The sequence below is a fragment of the Dendrobium catenatum genome, unplaced genomic scaffold (genome assembly GCF_001605985.2).
Source record: "Dendrobium catenatum unplaced genomic scaffold, ASM160598v2 fragScaff_scaffold_1686, whole genome shotgun sequence".
NCBI lineage: Eukaryota > Viridiplantae > Streptophyta > Magnoliopsida > Asparagales > Orchidaceae > Dendrobium > Dendrobium catenatum.
The window spans coordinates 19887-43797 of NW_021320148.1; the positions used below are offsets into that span (position 1 = coordinate 19887).

The window sequence follows — 23911 nt, forward strand, 5'->3', positions numbered from 1 at the left end:
ATATTCTATAAATATTAAATAATATTGTTAATAAAATCTCATTCTTTATTTCATGCACATCATGGACTCCATATCCCAATCAAGATTTTAGCACTATTGTTGGGGAAGTATTTTGCTTTTTATAATTTTATCTATATTGTTGAATTTATTACATAGTTAGACCTAATTGTATCTTTTCTTTTATTTATTTTATTTCATATTCATGGCTACATGCTTTATAGACATAAAAAAGGAACCTTTATTGTTTAACTTAGAAATAAAAGAACACTGAAAAAAAAACCAAAAAGATTGTGAAAATGGTTGAAATTGTATTAGATCAAGATTATTTTAGACCTCTTAGGAATTATGCTAACCATTTAGTTGAAAAAATTCATCAGTGCATTAATAGACCTTTAATCCAAGATAATAATTTTAAATTAAAAGTTGTTATAATTCAAATGATTCAAACTTTTCAATTATAGTGAATTCTTGTTCAAGATCCCAATTTACACTTAACTAGTTTCTTAGAAACTTATGCAATTTTTAAGTACAATGGTGTCAATGATGATGCTATCAAACTTAGATTATTCCAATTTTTTTAAGAGATAAAGCTAATGTGTGGTTAAATCATTTACCCTCAGGCTTTATAACCACTTGGAATGAGTTGGCTCATAAATTTATTGCTAAGTATTTCTCTTCTTCAAAGATTGTCATACCTAGAAATGATATCACTTTTTTTTTACCTAGTTTGAAGGGGAATAAATTTATGAGAGTTGGGAGAGATATATGAAAATGCTTATAAAATACCGTTACTATTCTTTACCTTATTGATTGGTTATTCAAACATTTTATAATGAATAAGTTAGATCTTTTAGAGCTATCATAAATGCTGCAGCTAGAGGATCATTAATGTCTAAGCCATTTGAGGAAGCATATAAATTAATAGAGGAAATGAATACTAATAATTTTCAATGGCATATTGGTAAGGTAAATCCTAGGAGAGTAGAAGGAATTTATGAATCTGTTGCTTTAACAATTTTGATTGCATAAATTGCAATAATTGATGGGGGTTGGGGAGTAACCATTTGAATTTTAAAATAACTTAAGGCTCTATCAATCCATAAATAATTCTTAGGTTTTATTTGATATAAAAATGATAAAAACATCACTTAAAATACACAAGTATATGCATCAAATTAAGTAATACAATGATAGAGTAGAGTATCATTCCATGACAAAGTATGTTTATTTGCAATTAACTAGTATTATTTACTCTAGTTATAATAATTATCCTACCAAATAAAAATATTTATTTTTGGAGATTCAATCAATTGAATAAAATTAGAAAAATATAGTGAATACAATATGTGATAAAGTGTTTTAAATTCATGAATATAATTAATATATCTTTCAAAATGAATCTCTTAAATTGTTGATGTAATTCGAGTATATGCATCCCTAAATCTCTATCGAGCTTGTAAGGGTGGAAAGGATATCTGTTGACCTTATATAATTATATCATCTCCTTATGAATCTAGCATATTTTATATCTTATACTTAGGCATGTAAACATACTATTTAAATATTCCAAGTTATTCATGCATTCCTCGGTCGAGGCTATACATCACACTTTATTTTAACTGCATACATGGAAACTACGTGCATTAAATTAAGAATGATTAATATTGAAAATATCATTTTAATCATTTAATAAATAAGTGTATTCATTAGTACTCAATAAGATCCTTATTACATCAATCCACCACAAGAGAATTTAGTTAAACATAGAATAAAAATAAAGCAAACTCATTTTTATTGATATCATTATAGAAAGAAAATACAAGAGATGATTATAACTAGATTGGATGAATGGATCTCCTCTATACACTCTTTACTTACAGAGTTACTTGAACAAACACAAGTCAAATATTAAAAGTTTAATTAAGGATGTTAAGCCTAAGTGAACTATCTGCACACCAATGTTGAAGCAATATAATCACTTGATACAGAAGCTAATAACTTTATCAAAAGTTACACATATGGTGATGATAATCTAATCAACACAACATATTATCAATCGTAGATTTATACCAAAATGAGATTTCTAGTAAGTTAAAATGCAAAAATGTAAATTGTAAAAAGTTAAAAAACCAGAAAGAAAACACAAGAGTTTTATAGTGGTTCAGTCAATCCATGACCTACGTTCACTTCTCGGAGTCCTCAATTGTAGGTATTGCACTAAACCCTTAGTGACTCTCCCTTAGCCTAAATCTCTTCCACCAACCCAGTGCGGAAAAGGACCATAATTGTTTTACCCTCCTAGTGAGGCAGAGAACCTAGAATGATTTTTTTCCTCCGAGTGAAGGCAGTGAGTCTAGAATATTTTTTCATCTTCTTGGTGAAGTTAGAGAACCTGTAATCCATTTTCACCCTCCTAGTGAAGTAAAAGAACCTAAAATCCTTTTTCACCCTTATGGTGAAGGTAGATAACCTCGAATCACTTTTACCTTCCCCAGTGCGTCGCAATAATCGGGTCCTTTGACACCAAAGCTTCCCTCAGGAATAACCTTGACACTTGGAGGAACTTAGGTACAAGTTCACTAGAGAACTTGTGTGGAGCTCCCTCTCACTCTTCCTTGAAACCCACAAGGATCTTCTCACACCCTCACAAACTCTATCCTTTCTCTCCCAAGTTCTAAGCTTTCTCTTCAAGCTTTCTTCAGAGGAGAACTCTCAATGAATGCCCCAAAAACACTTACAAGGCTTATGTGAAAGCTTAAATAGAGTGCCTCAAGAAATCTTAAAAATTTAATTATATCATCTTTGATCATACAATATGATTCTAGATGGTACAATATAATTAGTTTAATATATCCCTATTAGCCTATTAGCAATATATGAAGAGTAAAGAGCTGTATGATTGTTTAAGTATTTGAGCCGATCATCCAGTATAATTATTATAATCAAATTGGATTATTATCCCGTACAATGGGTGATGATAAAATATCATCCCATGTAAAGATCGAGTTATATAGTATGATTTATCCAATTATACAATACAATCTTACCAGAATAATTAATCAAAATTTGTTCCTTAATTATATGATTACTTTAGTTAAGAATTAATTATATTATACAGTATGATACCTATTGTACAATATAATTCATACACAATTTATATTTTAAAATATTGCCTAAATTATGATTGGAGGCTAAAATTATTATTTCAACTGATCGTCCTATATGAACTGGATCATATAGTACGATTAGTTCAAAAAGCTTCAAATTAAGCCAATTAGCCATTATAATTATTTTTGAATAACTAATTGTATAGTATGAAATTGATTATACAATATGATTAGTTCAAAAAATTATACTTAAAATTTTTCACTATCACACTCTCTTGAGTGTGTGTGTGTACAATCACAAAGGTAGCATACACCTTTATAAGACTTGACTCAAGAAATCAAAAAATAAATAAAAGAATATTACAGACTCTTTTAGTATACCCTTTCTACCCATATTAAGTTTTAAATCTTCATTGAATGGTGAAAAATGTACCCAAAAAGTCAATACATAAAAACAAATATGCACTACAGATATTAGGAGACATAAAGATGCATTCATTAATGCTTGTTATCATTAAAAATATAAACTCAGGAGCTTGAGTTGTAACAAGTACTTTAATGATTGTATCAAGTAGTCCCTAAATTTCTTTAGTTGTCACTCTAAGAGAGATTTAGAAAAGTACTCTAAAAAGTACTAAAGTAATATAAGTGATAGAACTAACTTATAAATATAATGCAACAACTATTAATAGAAAATACAAATTAGGAAACTAATACTATGGTGCTCGAAAGATAAAAGCTGTGGCGCCCAAAAAGTGGTAGATTGTTTCTTGGGGCAGTTATAACTACAGTGTCAGGACATTGTTGTTTTTTTAGTACTGCGACGCATAAGTGGCAATTTTGGGCCTGCGGCTCTAAAATATGGTGCCATGACATTGTGAAAATAGATTTTTTGTGCTACTAAGTTAAAATTTTGATGTTGTGGCATTGCCAAATAGAGAAGTTTGTGCTGCCATATCTATATTGTTGCACCTCGATGGTATTTTGATGGCATTAAAGCATTGATTTGTCTGACACAGCTGTTTTGGTTGTTACTTAGAACTTTGTTCCCTATTTATATTTTTCCTACATAATACAATAAAAATAATAGGATTTTACTAAAAATTGAGTACATAAAATAATACATTATTTACACTTATTATATTCTCCCTAGCTTAAACTCTCTTGCTTGTCCTCAAGCTAATAAATATTTTATAATTTTGATTAAATGATTAACCAATATAAAAATTGAAAATTTAAAATTACTAAAATATAGGATAATGCATCATAGTTTAGAAGTAGTAAATATTAATAAGGTAATATTTCAAGTTTGGAAAAATATTAATAATTATACTGATAAGTCATCCTTTTTATTGTTTAATTGGAATTCATAGGTTATAAATTTAATTATTAACTTTTGAATTCTAAAGTGAATATTAGATATGTTAGTAGTTAAAATTGAAACTTTATTTGTTCACCATCATTTGTACAAGCTTTCTTATTTTATCCTTTATCAGTTTATGTATAAGATTGTAACCATATTATAAGCTTTTAATTAATACCAAAATTTTAAAATACTCATCTTTTTTTTTTTTCATTTCTATTTGTTTTTAGAACTATTTATTATCTTTTTTTCCTTTTATTCTTATGGAGTACGTAGTAAATGATTTTGAATTTCTTAAAACCCTCTTATAATCATAATAATTTTAATGTAAGGACTTAATACGATTAGTAATTTCAAATTTATGATTCTTATGATTTCCAATTTTAATCTACTCAAATATAATCTTTAATCCTAATTATTTATATTCATTTCAAAAATTAATGCATAAATGTATAACTTATAAATTCAAATTAAAATAATAACTTAAATTATCTAAATTAGTTAATTATAAGTTTTTCTATTCTATGAAGTATAAATAGTGTTCACATGAGCTATAATCTAGGGTTTTATTATTATCCTAATTTTACATAATTTTAAATTATCATTTTTATTAAGGTTAATTTAGTAATTAGAATTCATGATATTAATTAAAGATAATAAAAATAATTATAAGTATGAGAGAAATTTAACTAAATTGTAAAAAAATACATAAACAATAATTAATACTAACACATGTTTTTATATTAATGATAAAAGGCACCTAAAACATGTGATATACAAAACATAAGATAATATAGGTTAACTAAAAACACAAGTGGCTACCTCTCGTAAGTGTTAAGTTTATATTCTTCAGCCAGACTATCCTAGATTTATCAATTTGGCTGGGGTGGAATGTTACTAACTTTAAAATGAATTCCATTAGGATCTTTTTCCTTTTCCTTAGAGTTCACTTCTATATTACTAGGCAAAGATCATAGAGGTCTATTACACATAGAAATTACAAGCTGACTTAATCAAGTTTTTAAATTTTTAATAGAGGCAGCTTGAGTATGCAGTTTAGTTCTGAACTGCATTACTATATCCTTCAATGGTCATTTTCTACTTGCAAAATTGAATGCTTTGATTAAGTCTAAGAGAATAGGCTGGTCTTGGAATACCATTAGATTGATTAGGATTATTCTAATTTACTGCTTGATTATTTTGAATAGAATTTCATTAATTATTACCATTATTATTATTTAACCTGTTAAAATTAGGGTGATTTCTCCAGCCTGGATTATAAGTATTGGAATAGGGATTATTTTGTCTTTTAATCAAATTAATATTTTCAATCTCTTGTATGTCATTATCTTCAATTAAATTTTTATCTTCCAATTACCCAGTTGATTTAGAATTAATTCCTATTATGCTCAACTTTTTAGATATGGTTGTAACTTGTGTAATAAAGATAAATAAGGTATCATTTCTATAAATCCTTACCACTCTCTTAAGATTCACCTTATCAGGAGGCCTTTGGAAATTATTGGTAGCCATTTCCTCTTTTAATTCATATGCTTCTTTAAATGGCTTTGAAATTAATGATCCTCTAGCTGTGGCATCTATGATTGCTCTAAGTGATCCTACCAATCCATTATAAAATCTTTGAATTATCAACCAATCTGGTAAAGCATGGTGAGGGCATTTCCTAAGCATTTTCTTAAATCTCTCCCAATTATCATAAATGGATCTCCTTCAAACTTGCTAAAAGAAGTAAGGTCATTTTTAAATTTGGTAATCATTGAAGGTGTAAAATACTTATCAAGAAATTTATGTGCCAACTCATTCCATGTGATTACAAAGCCTGGAGGTAAAAAATTCAATGGCATTTTTGCTTTATCCCTTGGAGAAAAAGGGAACAATATAAGTCTAATAGCATCATCACTAATACCATTATACTTAAATGTTACACAAATTTCAAAGAAACTAGGTAAATATTAGTTGGGATCTTCAACAGGAGTTCCCCCAAACTAAGAATTTTATACCATTTAAGTTATGGCGTGTTTTAATTCAAAATTCTTAGCTTGAATTAAAAGCATGTTATTGCTTTGATGAATTCATCTACTAAAGGGTTTGAAAAATCCTAAAGAGATATAGAATGATCTTGGTCTTGAACATGGTCAGCCATTTTAAAAAACTTTTTAGTTTTTCTAGTTTTTAAAAGGACTCGCTCAATTTTAGAATAAAATAGTAACAAAGGTTTAATTCTATATCTACTAATCATGCAACTACATATATATAATTAGTAAAAATTGAATAAAATAAAATTATAAACAATGTATAATCATGTAAATAATTCATTAATATGTATAAAATTGCAAGAAATAAAATTCTTCCCTGGCAACAACACAAAAAAATTTATAGGGCTGTGGAGTAACTTTTGGAATTGTGAAATAACTTAGGCTCTATCAATCCCTAAATGATACTTAGATTTTTTATATAAAAATTAAAAAAATATCACTGAATATATGCAAGTATACGTGTTGAATCAAGTATCATAATGATCTGGTAGAATATCAATCTCATAAGAAAGTATGCTTACTTATAATTAACCAATACTGTTTACTCTAATTATAATAATGACCTGCCATATAAAAATGATTATTTTTGGAGATTCATTAACTTAAATAAAATAAAGAAAAGATATTGAACATAATATGTGATAAAGTGTTTTGGATTAATGAATGTATTTAACATATCTTTCCTAATGAATTTCTTAAATTATTGATGTGATTCATAACATATGTATCCTTAGATCTCTATCGAGCTTATAGGGGTGAAAATGATATCTAAAAGATCGTTAGGGTTATTAAGCCCTTAAGAACTAGTCTCGAGGCTAACCAGAAGGGGGGGGGGGTGAATTGGATATTTAAAAACTTCTTTAACTATAAGAATTTTTTTTTTGTATCTTGCAGTAGAAATGAATTAAATTAATAATAGAAGATTAATCAGAGATTTCACCCAAGTAGTTAATCAAATTAAAAATAAAATGTAGAAATAATCAGAAAGAAAACACCAGATTTATAGTGGTTTAGTCCAACCTGACCTATGTCCACTCCTCGGAGGCACCCTCAAAGTGTTGCACTAAATCTTTAATGACTCTTCTTTATCCCACACAGCTAGGTGGAGATGCCCTTACAAAATCACTTACCAATCTTGGAGGCAAATATCATCCAGGATGATCGCAGGATCATCCCATATGATGTGCCTAAAAAGGAGGCTTCAAAAAAACCCTAAAAACTTAATTCTGGCACCAAATATCATCCTGGACGATCTCAGGATCATCTAGTACGTTGTGAAAATTTGACCTAATAGTTCTAGATGATATCAAGATAGTCCTGGATGATAAGTTTATATTTGTATAGATCATTCAGGATGATATTATGGATCATCCTAGATGATTATAAGAAAAATTATGGTATTTCATCTTAGATAATTTAGGAAAATCAAATATGTCAGCAAACATCATCCAGTATGATATACAGATCATCTAGAATGATCTGATTGAATAATTTAACCATAATTAGTCCCCTAATATTCAATTTAGGCATGATTGGCATTAATCATCTAGGATGATTAAAAAAAATTGAATCTTAAATCCTTGCCTAAATTATCACTGGCAGCAGTTTCTCCAAGATCATAAAACATCATCTTGGATGATCGAAGTCATCTAGTACAATTAATTCAATGAGTTGATCTTCCTGGATGATCAAAATTATTCAATATGATTAGTTCAAAACTTAAACTCTTGGTTTTAACTAGATCTCACACCCCTGAGTGTGTATAAGCATGAACACTAAGCTAGAAAACACCTTTTCAGGACTTGACTCAAGAAATCAAACATACATCAATGAATATTATAGACTCTTTACAGCATAACCTTATTCTATCCAATCTTGAGCTCTGATTCTTCGTTGGTTGTTGCATGGCGTTCCTGAAATGTTAGTATACACACAAACAAATATAGAATGAAAAATACTAGGAGACATAAAGATGTGAGCCATAATGTTTATTATCATTAAAAATATCAACTTGTGAGCTCGAGTCACAATAATATATGCTGACCTCTTATAAACATATCATCTCTTTAAGAACTTGGAAAATTTTGCATCTTATACCTAAGCATGCAAACATTCCATTTCAAAATTCCTGGCTATGCTTCTATTCCTCCATCAAGGCTATACATTACACTATATTTTAACTTTACACATGGACATTATGTGCTTTACATTATGAATGGGTAAAATTGAAAACATCATTCTAATCATTTACTTAACAATAGTATTCATTAGGACTCAATGGAATCCTTATAATATCAATCCAAAATAAGAAAGTTTAGCCAGACGTGAAGTAAAAATAAAGCAAACTCATTTTCATTAATAGTAATATAGAAAGAAAATGCAAGAGATGGATATCACCAAACTGGTTAAATGTTACTTCGCTACACTCCCTCTTACTTACAGAGTTGTTTCCACAAACACAAGCCAAACTCTAATGATTATATCAAGTACTTCTCTAAATTTTCTTAATTATCAATCTAAGAGATATTCAGAGAAGTAATATGAAAAAGTACTAAAATTACACAAGTGATTGAACTCACTTATAAATATAGCATAATAACTATTTATAGAAAAATATAAATTGGGCAACTAGTACTGTAGCACCTGAAAGATTGATGATACGATGCCCATAAAGTGAACTAAAATGACTGAAAGTTGATATTTTTACTGTATCGTAGTGCTGGATAATATGGAATAGTTAATTACTGAATATTCACATTGCTTCACTTGCACATCATGTTCTTTAGTTGTTATAACTGCACCACTATGATGTTACTGTCATTTGAGTGTTATGGTGCTTTAGTGGCAATTTTGGGCTTTATAGTGCTGAAATGTGGGGCAGCAGCATTATGCAAACAGAGACTTGGTATCACCAAGTTAAAATTATATATGTTGTAATGCTGCCTAATATATAAGTCTGTACTGCCATGTCCATATTGTGGCACCTCAGTGGTGTCCTTCATGGTGCTGCAATGTTGATTCGTCTGACACCGCAGTGATGGATGTTACTTCAAATTTTGAGCCTTTTTTTTTCTTTTTTCCTATATAATAAATAAAACTAATATATTTTCATTGAAAATATAACATATAAAATATTACATTTTTTATACTTATCAACAATTCTAGAAAAGTTTAGCATAAAGGAGTGAATTTTGGATTATGAACTGAATCTTTATGCAATTGGAGGATCAAAATTTAATTAAAGATAATAATGTGCAAGGGATTAGAAATATTAATTATTAGAAGATAAAATAATCCATACTCTAATACATATAATCCAAGATAGAGAAACTGTCCTAATGTTGATTGGTTAAATAATGTTGGTGGCAACAATCAACGGAATTCTTATTAAAATAATTAAGGAGTAAATTGGAGAAATCCTGAACAACTTTTTGTTAATCCTAGACCTTCATATCCTCCTAGATTTAATCTAATAAAATTAATTTTGAAGTGGAAAATCAACATTGGAAGATATAATAATTCACATAGGGACTCAATTGTAAAATCAAGTTACTTCTATTTAAAATTTGATGACCCAATTAAGTTAGCTTGCAATTTAAATAAGTATTATACATCTTGGATCTTTACCTAGCAATACTGAAGTTAGCCTAAATGAAAAATAAAAAGATCCTAATAGAAATCATTTGAAAAAATATGAGCAATGTACCCAACCAGAATTGAAAAATCTTGGCAAGTATGGCCGAAGTCCTAGTGAGTCATGTTAATTATTTCAATTTTCATGATTCATGTTGCATATGTTGTTCTTAACATATTTTACATCTTATTTTAGTTTTAAAATTAAAGTTATGATATAAATCAGAAATGAGCACAAATTTAATGGAGTGACGTAGTGTTGAGTGTTTTAACATCACAGTGCAACTCTCCCAAGTGTCATGATTTTGAAACCAAATATTGCAATGTAAAAACCTCACAAATTACTAATTTTAATTAACTATTTTCTTGCTTCATTGGAACGGTAGCACTGATAGATTGAGGATCATATTGCCCAACTATTTAAGTAAAAAAAAATTCTTATCCAAGCCAAAAAAATAAAGTACGTCCATAACTTTAATTATGAAACTTTTGTGAGCATCATAATGCTGATAATAGACACTATGGAAACATCAAAATTTTATTATTACTTCATTAACAATGCTGCTATGGTCACCAACTCAAGTGCCTCTATGCTTTCATGTGTCAAATGCCGCAACGGAGGCCAATTCCAAAGTGATGCTACAAATTTCCAAAATCAGTGCAGCTGCGCCATATGGTTTGGACCATTGCAGTGCGAATTAGTTTGTCATTTTATTCAAACATTAAGTTCCACAATGCCTGAAATAATTAGATTCACAAGAGGGGGGGGGGGGGGGGAATTGTGAAAACTTTGTAGAAATAATAAAAGACCTAAGCAAGAGTTCTAATATTTTGGTGTTTTTAAATTTTACCAAGAAAATTTAACTACTACGAAGGCAAATACTTGAACTCAACATGCAATGATAAAATCCCCTCTTTTCTCTTTCACAATTTTCACTGCGCAAATAATATGAAAATCAAGTGCAAGCAAAAAATAAAAAGCGATAAGGAAAAAGCACACCAGAATTTTATAGTCTTTGGTCAAACCATTACTTACGTCCACTCCCCGGAGTCCTCCGCTCCGGGAATTTCACTACAAACTAGCTCTCCTATTGCCCCCTCAGCAAGGTGGAGAAGCCCTTACAATACTCCTTTTTACCAACCCGACGTGGCGAAGTGCCAAGCGCTGTTTTCACCCTCCTGGCGACAGCATAGTACCTTCTCATTTTTCTCCCTCCTGGAGAAGGCAGAGTGCCTTCGAGGTCACATATGTAGAAGAGTCTCCTCCTCAGAGAGCCTCCCATAAGTTCTTCCTGGGCCACAGGAGGAGCAAGATGTAGCAAGAACGGAGCAACCGTGTGATCTCCCTCACACCTCTTCTCCCTCACCAAGCTCACCTTCTCCATCCTCTCTCAAACCCAAAAAAACTTCTGAAGAGCTCTCTCCCAAGGATTTTCTCTCTAATCACGTTCCCCTCTTTCTTGTCTCTCATCAAAAGATTACTAATTTTGATACATAAAATGGGCTCCAAAATCCCTGAAAATTTCAAAAGTAGTCGTTACAATCGTACAATACGATTTCACATCATTCAGTACGATATGTATAAATAGTCTTCGTCCTGGTACGAAGTTGTATGAACAGTTCAAAATCTAATCGTACGGTATGATACTAAATTGTACGGTACAATCCTCAACACTACTGCTTGTACAGGACGATAGCTAGGACGATCAAATGTCATCTTTGTTCGACGTACGGTACGATCTACATCGTACAGTATGAATGGTCAAAATCAAGGCATCGTCCAGGATGAATTCCGAGACAATCAAATGTTGTCTTTGTTCATCATATGGTACGATCTACATCATACAGTATGATGAAGCAAAAACAAGGATCGTCCAGGATGATCTCTAGCAAGATTAGAATTCGTCTCTATTCATCGTATAGTACGAACGTATTCGTACAATATGATTATCAATCAGTAATTAGGCCTTGATTTATTCCACTAATCATGTGTTTATTTAAGTAAGTATTTAAAATAGATCATACAGTATAAAGTGATTCGTACAGTACGAATGACGGAGAATAACTTACTTAAGTTAATGTGATGGCTAGGGTTTTGGATTTGAAACACATCGTACAGTACGATTTGTTCACATATAACATTTTATAGTACATAAGATCGTACAGTACAAAATATTATCATACAGTACGATTTTTAGAGAAAGAAAAACTATATTTTTACTTTTAAACCCTCTCCCCCTGTATGTGTGCATGGTGGCTCAGACTTACATGCAATTTGTGGCCAAACTTAAGAAAATAAAAAATAAAATAAATAATAAATTACATTGTCAGACTTATACTCCTAATCTAACCAGACCTCTGTCTTCCCATTGTCCTGAGTGGCTTGTGATCTTCCTAAAATGTTAGTACTCACGGACAATTGCAAACCATAAATGTTATTCAATGAAAAGTAGTTCAGGCGACATTATTTGTCATCATCAAAATCTCAAACTCGGGGTCATGGGTCGTAAAAATCTCCCCCATTTTGATGATGTCAAATAATATTTGTTGTAAGCAAATTTGAATGTGATTTTTTTTTAATTTAAACATAAGAACAAAAAAAGCACTAAAAAGGAAAATGCAGTACGAAATAAAGTAATTGCATTATATTTAACCATAGGGAAACATAAGAACAAACAAACTACAACAACCTTCTCCCCTTTTTGACAGCACCAAAAAGAGGAGCAAAAAACACTAAGGAAGAAAAAATATAACACATACACTTCAAAGGGAAGGATCCTGATCATTTGGAGGTGGGTTTGGCTGAAAATAGTGAAAGATTATATGAAATCATTGATCAATCGCGGTGAAACGTTCCCCAAACCATTGCATGTCAGTCTCGTGTTGCTGATGTTGCTCTTGGATGTGTGCATCGAGATGAGTTTGAAGTTGGTCGAATCGTTCGACCAAATCATTGTGAGGATAAGCTGGTGCAGGAGCTCGGGGTGCTGCATATCGTCGTGGTCGAGCTTGAGCTGCTGCAGGGGTATCTTCTCCTTCTTCTTCATCAAAGACTAGTTCTTCAGGCTCTTATCCCCGATGGAAAAGAATACAAAAAGAGGCATCCATATAAAATATTGGAAGATTATAACCAGGATAGGTTAGTTGGTATTTATTCTGAAGGATGTATTCTATATGGTGACCAAGTGCTAGATTTTGTTTCCAGCGAGTAGTAGGGAGGCGAATGAAAGTCATATGGCAAATTTAATAAATAATCAAATCGACCTCATCGAATTTGGTGTTGGACATGATAAGATAGGTAGCGACAGATAAAATCAGGGTCATGTTGATCCGGTCTCCAGCTTTGGGTATTATAGAGGTTTTAAGGACATGTCAAATAATTCTGGCAGTACGATTTAGTGATTGGACGAGAGGCTGGTGTTGATAGAATGCGACGTTCCTAAGGACTTTATTAACATCACTCCAATCAAATTTGTTTGTAAGGAAGGAACGAACCCTAGGACCTTTAGTGGATAGCCCAATATATTGGGCGATGTCGGCTCTGATGATCTTTATATTTTGAAGACAAACAAAGAAGTGGAAAGTTGTGTTGTCGACGGTGTAGGTTAGATTTGCTAGAAATTCGAAAAGAAGTTCAGAGTTGTAGGGGAAGGCCAGAGTGAGGAGGAACTAAAAGGTGGTAGAAGCAAAGAGGTTCAGTACCTCAAAATTCAGGGCAGCCCGATTGAGCATTTTGGAAGGTATAATTTTGCAGGCTTTATACATATGGTAAGCTTCCTCACATTCAGCACTCAGGAACTGTGCGCTGTGACGGCTAGAGGAAGACAAACTTCCCGCTGCCAAATGACTCCTCTTGCTGGAACTAGACATCGTGTAGAGGCTGAGTGAAAGGTGAGAAGGAACCGGTGTGAGTGAAGTGAGCTGCAAGTGAGGAAAATTTATAGAATTTTTCCAACATCATACAGTACGATCGTGTTTCTTACAGTACGATTGGTAATAAATGATATGATGGGTCATTTTGGGAAAAGGATTTCGATCATCCCGAGGGTCGTCGGTATGACCTTTGACGAAAAGTTTCGTATAATACGAACAGGTGTATTGTACAGTACGAACTATATTTATATCATACCAGCACCTTTAACTCGTTCTCATCCATTTTGTTGAGGTGGATCGTACAGTACAAAGTTGAGGTATCATATAGTACAAACACCAATAATATCATACCAACCCGAGTTAATTCATCCCAATCCATTTGCTGACATGGATCATATAGTACGACAAGGAGGTATCATATAGTATGATGGTCAATAATGTTGTACCAAACGGATTGAATGCCTGTCAGGTTTATCATACAGTATGATGTAGAGCGTATAGTATGATCAACAGAGGAAAAATTTGCCTATGGGTTGTGTTGTGTAGATTTAGGTATATCGTACTGTACGATAGTAGATCGTACAGTATGATAATAAAATGTCAAATTTTTGTGGTTTCGTGTAGTGAGTGTGTAATGATCAGGAACAACCTTAGAAGAGATTATTTTTATTTTTATTTTATTTTATGCATTAATGTCTATGACACCTAGTCTAGTCCTCAAGGTGCTAAAGGTGTCGAACGCTAGTAGTTTTGTGAATATGTCAGCCAATTGATCTCCTGTAGCGATGTGATTCAAATCTATATCTCCCTTAACAACATGATCTCTTATGAAATGGTGTCTAATGTCTATGTGTTTCGTTCGAGAGTGCTGAATTGGGTTCTTAGAGATGCAAATTGCACTTGTATTGTCACTCATGATTGAGATGGTTCCTACAAGTAGACCAAGATCAAGAATTTATTATTTTAACCAAAGTACTTGTGCAACGCAACATCCTACTGCAATATATTCTGCCTCGGCCGTGAAAAGGGCTACTGAGTTTTGCTTCCTACTAGACCAAGAAATTAATGATTATCCTATGAATTGGCAGGTACTAGAGGTGCTTTTTCTATCTATCCTACATCCTACAAAATCCAAATCTAAGTACCCTAAGATTTCAAAGGAAGTGCTGTGCCTAGGATACTAAATTCCTAAGTTCTAGGTGTCTAGTAGATATCTAAGGATTATCTTGACCGTAGTTAAGTGAGAATCTTTAAGATCAGCTTGAAAATGGGCATAGAGGCACACACTAAATATTATGTCTGGTCTACTGGCAGTCAGGTAAAAAAGGGATCCAATCATTCCTCTATATTTTTTCTAATCTACTGATTTTCTACTAAGATCTTTATCTAATTGGATTGTTAAGCTCATTGGAGTGTTCATGGCTTTAGCACTATGCATTTCATATTTTTTCAAAATATCTTTAATGTACTTTGTTTGGCTAAGAAAAGTTCCGTTATCCATTTAATTTACACTAAAGCTAAGAAAGTAATTAAGTTCTCCCATCATGCTCATTTCAAACTCATTACTCATTATTTTTGAGAATTCATCACACATGTTTTTATATGAAAATCCAAATAAGATGTCATCCACATAAATGCTCAGCGTAAACATCCTCTTTGATTTCCCCATTTAGAAAAGCACTCTTTATATCCATTTGATATAGTTTAAAACTTTTGAAGCAAGCAAAGTCTAAGAGCACCCTTATGGCTTCTAGTCTAGCTACTGGGGAAAGGTTTCTTCAAAGTATATGTCTTCAATCTGGTTATACCCCTTGGCTACTGGTCTGGCTTTATTTCTTACTATAATTCCTGAATCATTCACCTTATTTTTAAAGACCCATTTTGTTCAAACTACACTTTTCTCTTTAGGTATCTTGACTAGTTCCCAAACATCATTTCTGATGAATTCATTCAAGTCTTCTTGCATTGCTAGGATCCAAAATTCATCTCCTAACACATGATCTATATTTGTGAGTTCTATCATAGAGATGATTGTAGAATAACTAACCTCCTTCCTCAGTCCATGCCTAGTTCTCACACCTTCCGATGGGTCTCCTAAAATTAATTCTTTAGGATAACTAGAAGAATATCTCCATTCTCTAGGTAAGTCTTCCAGAGGTTTTACCCTTTCTCTTATGGTCATAGTTTCTACTCCCTGAATTACCTCTACTTCATCTTCTTTAAATTTAGGTTCAGAGGACTTATCTGATTCTAGGGCTTATCTGATTCATCAAACACTACATGGGTGGACTCTTCTACTACTAGGGTTCTCTTATTAAAGATTATATAGGCCTTACTTACAGATGAATAACCTAAGAAGACACCCTCATCAGACTTGGGATCGAATTTTCCTAAGGGATGTTTGCCATTATTCAAGATGAAACACTTGCACCCAAAGACATGTAAGTGTGAAATATTCGGTGTCCTACCCTTAAGGAGTTCATAAGGAGTTTTATTCAGCTTAGATATAATGTTTACCCTATTTAAAACATAACATGCTGTGTTGACTACTTATGCCCAAAAGTATCTAGGAAGGGTGTACTCCGCTAACATTTCCCTAGCAGCTTATACCAAAGTTCTATTCTTCCTTTCTGCTATACCATTTGCTGAGGTGTTTTAGGGGCTGAGAAATTATGTTATATTCCTATATCTTGATAGAATGATTCAAATATATCATTTTGAAACTCCACCATGGTCTCTATGGATTGTTGAGATTTTACAACCTAATTTTTATTGAATCCATGTGGAGAATACCTTAAATTCCTCAAAAGACTCATTCTTATGTGCTAGGAATCATACCCAAGCGAACCTAGTGAAGTCATCTACAATCACAAATCCATAATTTTTTCCACCTAGGCTGACTGTACTAACGGGTCCAAATATGTCCATGTGTAGGAATTCTAATGGCCTAGAGGTGATCACATATCTAATTGAATGAAGGGATGATTTGACATATTTTCCCAGTTTGCAAGCATCACATAAGTGATCCTTAGTAAAGTCTAACTTAGGTACGCCTCTAACTAGATTTTTCTAAGTGATGTTTCTAAGTGTTTTCATACTAGCATGGCATATTCTCCTATGCCATAGCCATGAATCATCTACTAGTATTTTCAAACAAAATGAATTTAAGCTATCAATGTAATCAAGGTCTAACATGTAAACATTGTTCATTCATTTTCCTTCCAAAACTAGTTTATCATTTAAACTAATCAGGCATTTGTCAGACATAAATTTAATATCAAAACCTTTCTCACACAATTGACTAATGCTAAGTAAGTTATGCTTTAAACCATTAACTAATAAGACATTTTCAATTAAAAAATTCTTAGCATTACCAACAATACCTGAGCCTATCACTTTCCTAATAGTGTTGTCTCCCAATGTTACTTTGCCTCCATTTCTGATCTCCAATAGAATGAACTTCTTCATATCTCCAGTCATGTGTCACGAGTAGCCACTATCCAGGTACCACAAGCTCTAACTAGGTCTTTTGTGAGAGTATCCCTACAATTTCATTCAAGGATTAGATTTGGAAACCCAAGTGAGTTTGAGTTCCTTATTATGCTTGCATGAATTAGATGTATGCATGATATGCTGTGATTGATGCACTTTAGATCTCCATACTAAGTGTGTCCTACAGTAAATTGTGCAAGTGCGGGCTATATGACCTAGCATGCCACAAGAGAAGCACCTAACACCAGAAAATGGATTCACTAACCTATGTAGGTTGTGATGCCTCTTCCTAAAGTTGTGTGATGCATGCTGTGTTGGGGGTTGACTAGGTTGGGCTAATGTGAGTGATGCAATTTCTTTTTCTAGTTCTTTGATTCTTTCTTAAAAAGTGTTGTTTTGATATGTCAATCCATGAACTTCTATTTTTAACAAATGCTCACTGTGATCTACTTCTAATGAAAGTTTGTCTAATCTCTGAAAAGCCTCTTCTAGTTCAACATGAGTGGTTTTCAAGGTTTCATGCATTTCAGTTAGTTCAATATGCTTCTAATTTAATGCATCATACTCATCAAGAAGTAGCATATGATCTCTATCTAAATCAAAATTTTCTTTGACTATGTTAGCATGCTTAGTTTGTAAACTACTAAATTCAATATTAAGACTTACATGCATCTTTTTAGATTTATTATACAAGTAATAAATTTTTTTTAGAAATAAGCAATAAATCTTTATATAAAAGCTGACATACCTCATCTTGATCTGATTGATCAGGATTATCGTTAGCCATTAGACACAGATTTGTTACCTCCTCCTCTGCTTCTTCTTCTGACGATTCTGAGGTAGAGTCAGCCCAAAAAGCTTTTTATGTCTTCATTTTTCCTTTGTCATACTTGGCTTTGTCCTCGCTCTTTTCCTTCAGGTTGGCTCTTTAAGTTGGGGCAATTAGCTCGAAGGTGACCTGGCTTCCTGCACTTAAAACAGATTGTGTCAGATGAAACTTTATTAAACTTAGAGCTTTTACCTTTATTTAAGCCGTTCTGATGACGCCTTTATTTTCTCTTTAAGAAGTTCTTGAACTATCGGATAATCAAGGCTATATCATCTTCTTCCTCCCCTGCAGAGCTGTGGATTTCTGAATTATTTGCTTTTAATGCCATCGTTCGCTCCTTCTTCTTTTCACCTGCATCACTTTGTCTTTGACTCAGTCCTTGCTCGTATGCAATGAGTGACCCAAGGAGATTATCAATAGAATAAATGTTAAGGTCTTCAGATTCAGTGATAGCAGTTATCTTAGCATCGTAGGAACTAGATAAGCATCTAAGAATTTTGGGGATTGTGAAAACTTTGTAGCAATAATAATAGACCTAAGCAAGAGTTCTAATATTTTGGTGTTTTCAAATTTTAGTAAGAAATTTTAACTACTACAAAGGCAAATACTTGAACTCAACATGCAACGATAAAATCCCCTCTTTTTCTCTTTCACAATTTTCATTACACGAATAATATGAAAATCAAGTGCAAGAAAAAAAATAAAACGCGATAAGGAAAAAGCACACCAGAATTTTATAGTGGTTAAGTCAAACCATGAGCTATGTCCACTCCCCGGAGTCCTCCGCTCTGGGAATTTCACTACAAACTATAGCTCTCCTTTTTCCCCCCTCGGCAAGGCGGAGAAGCCCTTATAATACTCCCTTTCACCAACCTGGTGTGGCGGAGTGCCAAGCGCTATTTTCACCCTCTTGGCAATGGCAGAGTATCTTCTCATTTTTCTCCCTCATGGAGATGGTAGAGTACCTTCGAGGTAATGGATGTAGAAGAGTCTCCTCCTTAGAGAGCCTCCCATAAATTCTTCTCGAGCCACAGGAGGAGCAAGATCCAGTAAGAATGGAGCAACCGTGTGATCTCTCTCACACCTCTTCTCCCTCACCAAGCTCACCTTCTCCTTCCTCTCTCAAACCCAAAAAAACTTCTCAAGAGCTCTCTCCAAAGGATTTCCTCTCTAATCACGTTCCCCTCTTTCTTGTCTCTCATCAAAAGATTACTAATTTTGATACATAAAATGGGCTCCAAAATTCCTGAAATTTTCAAAGTAGCCATTGCAATCGTACAGTATGATTTCACATCGTACAATACGATATGTATAAATAGGCTTCATTCTGATACGAAGTTGTACGAACAATTCAAAATCTAATCATACGGTACGATACTAAATCATACGGTATGATCCTCAACACTACTGCTTGTACAGGATGATAGCTGGGATGATCAAATGTCGTCTCTGTTCATCATACGGTACGATCTACATCGTACAATACGAAAGGTCAAAATTAAGGCATCGTCTAGGAAAAGCATTTTAGATACATCGTTGATTTTAATGATGCTATTGTTGGAATGTTTATAAGCAATCATTTTATAGAGCTTCTTGATTAACTTAATGGTGCTTTATGCACTAGTTATCTTGTATATAGTGTTTAGTTTTAGTTATATTACATTTTTTTGCACTATTCTATCTTTCATATGAATGCATGTGTTATTTAATATTCATTTGAGTTTTATTTACATTTGATTAAACTCCCTTATGCTTGCACTTTTACATTTTTTTCCATTAACATCTCAGCATTCTAATTATTTAACTAACCTTAATAAAAATGATAATTAAAAATTATAAAAAATAAGGATAATAATGAAATCCTAAATCATAGTTGAAATGAACACTATTTTATACTTCATAGATTGGAAAAAACTAATAATTAACTAACTAAGATTATTTAAGTTATTGACTTGAATTTATAAGTTATACATTTATACCTTGATTTTTGAGTTGAAGTTGAATAATTTATATTAAAGAAAAGATATGAGTAGATTAAAATTGAAAATCATAGCAACCTCAATTTCGAATTACTGATTCTATTAAATACTTACATTAAAATCACTAAGATTGTAAGCGAATATAAGCAAAATTGATATTCAAAATTATTTACTATGTACTCCAACATAAGAAAAAGAAATGAGAAGATAGTGTAAAAAGAAAAGAAAAGAAGATAAAGAAAGTGTACATTCAAAAATTGGTATAAGTTAAAGCTTAGAATCTTATTGCAATCTTATACATAAATTAACAAAGGATAAGATAATGATGAACTAATGAAATTTTCAATTTTAACTACAAACATATCTAATCTTCAAGCTACATTATTTAATTCATAATTCAAAAATCAATTATTATACTCGTAACAAGTAAATTTAAATTAAGCAATAATAAGAATGATTGGTTAGGTTAATTTTTAGTATTGTTCCAAACTAGAATTATAACCTTATTTATTTTGACTACTTCTAGATTGTGAAGTATTATCCAATATTTTAATAAATTTAAATTTGTAGTTTTTACTTTGATTATTTGATCAATTAGAAGTGCAGATTTTTTTTTCTTTAGGATAAGCAAGAGTTTAAGTTGGAGAGAATTTTATAAGTGTAAATTATGTATTGTTTTTATTTATTTTTTAATGAAAATGTTTTGTTCTAGTTGATTTTTGTATAGAAAAGACTAAAAAATAACAAAAAATTTAGGGATTCCACAGTATCGTGGTGTTATATGAAATAATGCCACAACACTACCATCAATATCACCTAGGCAGCACAATTTGAAGATTGTAGCACTGAGTTCTCTATTTGACAATGTTGCGATAACAACAATTAGCATGTTGAGATTCATTTGCACCACAACATCAAAATGCTAACTTGGCAGTGCAAGGTTCTATACTTTAAATGCCACAATGCAACAATTCTCACTCTTTATCACCATTTTATGCCACTCAAGTGCCATAGTGCTCAAATGTCAGCAACATTGTAGTGCTGTAGTTATAACTTCTAAAGGCCACGTTCTATAAGTGCATAATGCACTTGTTCGCAAAATAAATGTTCCAAATTAGCAAGCACCATGGCAGAGTAGAAACTTCAGTGCCAAGGCATTAGTTCACATCATAGGTACTGTGACACCAATCTTTTAAACATTGTAGTGTCAGATGCCTTTTTGTGTTTTCCTATAAATGATTATAATGTTATGCTTGTAAGTGAATTTAGTCACTTAAGTAAAATTTAGTAATTTTTTAGAGCACTTCTCTTGTTCCCTTTTAGATTAAAATTTAAGGGAGGCTAGGGAAGTACAAGATATAATCTGTAGGAGTGTTAGCCTGTGTTTATTGAAGCAACTTCATAAGTTAAGAGAGAATATGTGTATATGAGACACTTTGATCCTTTTTGGTGATATCATTCTCTGTATTTTTATTTTTTCATGAGTTTAATGAAAAGCAGTTTGCTTTCCATGTTAACTATGTCAGTTAATTCTCTTATTTTAGATTTATAATGTAAAGAGAATGTTAAGTACTATTAGAAACTCTTATTCTAAAAATATTAAATTATATTTTTATTATCATCCTATTTTTAATTTAATGCACATAGTTGGTGTATATGTAGTTAAAATATAGTGTGATGTAAAGTTTGGATGGAGGAATGCAAGAACAACAAAGAATATTGAGATAGGATGTATGTTCTAGGTTTTTATAGAAGTTATAATCATTGGGGGTCAACATATGTCCTTTTTAACCCTACAAGCTTGATAGAGATCTATGGTTACATATGCTTTGAATCACATCAATAATTAAAATTATTATAGGAAATACATGAAATTTAAATTTATCAATCCAAAATACTTTATTTAAATATTGTATCTACTAATTTTACAATTTTTATGCAGAAATAGAATCTCCATAACCATTTTTTTTATTTCAATAGGATAATTATCATAATTAAAATAAACAGTAGTAGTTTTTTGTAAGTAAGCATACTTTCTTGTGTGTTAGACACTATACTCTATTACTTTATTAATTGATTTTTCACGTATACTTGCATATATTAATATGGTTTTATTATTCTTATATAAAAGAAAATTTAAGAATTATTTAGGATTGATAGAGCCCTAGATTTTTATATAATTTTAAAGTTTACTCTACATCCCCCATTACAACCCTCCCTCTCATATAAAATCTTACAGACAAAATAAATAAGACATTATACAATATTCTTCTGTCTGCCATATATATGTACAAAATTTCTCTCGATACTAGCTTTGAAAGTAATAGAGGTGATGCCAAATATGTTTGGAGCTATTCAAAAGCTTCCTAACATTTGTTTGTCTATTGGAACCCCAACTTATGAGCACATTTTAGTATCTTGATGAAAGTTAGGTATTTATCCCTCATGTGGGTCAAAAAGTGAGACATGGCAATAAATATTTTCTTTAGATGTTAGAATTCTTTAATATTACTTGGAGGCATCATATATCTTAATGTCTTAACCTTTTTAGGATTGACTCAATCCCAAAGTGTAAGAATTTTCTTAATGTGACTCTGAATGCATATTTGGTAGGATTGAGCCACATGTTATAGGATTGAATGAGGTAGAAGTATTATTCTAAACTAGAGATATGCTATAATTTGTTAAGACTATTTAATAGTATATCATCTACATATACCTTCATAGTGCACTCTTTAATGTCTTTAAAAACCTTATTCATAAAGTTCTGATATGTGGCTTTAGTATTCTTGAGTTCAAATGGCATGACTTGATAGAAGTATAATCCTTTATGAGTCTGGAAAGTTATTGCCTTCTCATTTATGAGATCCATCTTTATCTATTTATACCTTGAGTAAGTGTCCTTGAACCTCAATATTTAGTGCCCATATGTGGCATCAATCATTTGTTCAATAAGAGGAAAAAAAAACTATCCTTTGGGTAGGCCTTATTAAGGTATGTATAGTCAATTTATAGGGAAAATCCTAAGAGAGTAGAAGTAATTTATGAAAATAATCCTTTACGAATTTTTATTGAGTAAGTTATAGCAATTTCTAAGAAGTTGAACATAATACAAGCAAATTGTTGATGGTAACAAGTTGTAGTAACTTTTGGATTAGAAACTAAATCATCTATACATTTGGAGGATCAAAATTTAATTCAAGATAATATTATGCAAGAGATTGAAAAAATTAATTTGATTGGAAGACAAAATAATCTCTACTATAATATATATATATATATATATATAATCTAGGTTGGACAAACCATCCTAATTTTAATTGGTGAAATAATGTTGATGGTAACAATCAATGGAATTCTAATCAAAATAATCAAGGAGTAAATTGGAACAATCCTAAAAATCCTAGTATTAATACTAAACCTTTATATCCTCCTGAATTTAATCAAAGCAATCAGTTTAGAAGTAGAAGATCATAATTGGAAGATGTAGTGATGCAGTTAGGGACTCAATTGCAAAATCAAGCTGCTTCAACTAAAATTAATTCAACTTGTATTTTTGTAAGTAGTAGACCTCTTAG

General features: G+C 31.6%; 1 non-coding gene across 1 annotated transcript; it reads left to right on the forward strand.

The window, feature by feature from the left end:
- Positions 1-6133: 6133 nt before the first annotated feature.
- LOC114581383 lies at positions 6134-6239 on the forward strand. Its single transcript, XR_003703315.1, has one exon. It is a non-coding gene; the product is annotated as a small nucleolar RNA R71 (small nucleolar RNA).
- The last annotated feature ends 17672 nt before the right edge of the window (positions 6240-23911 follow it).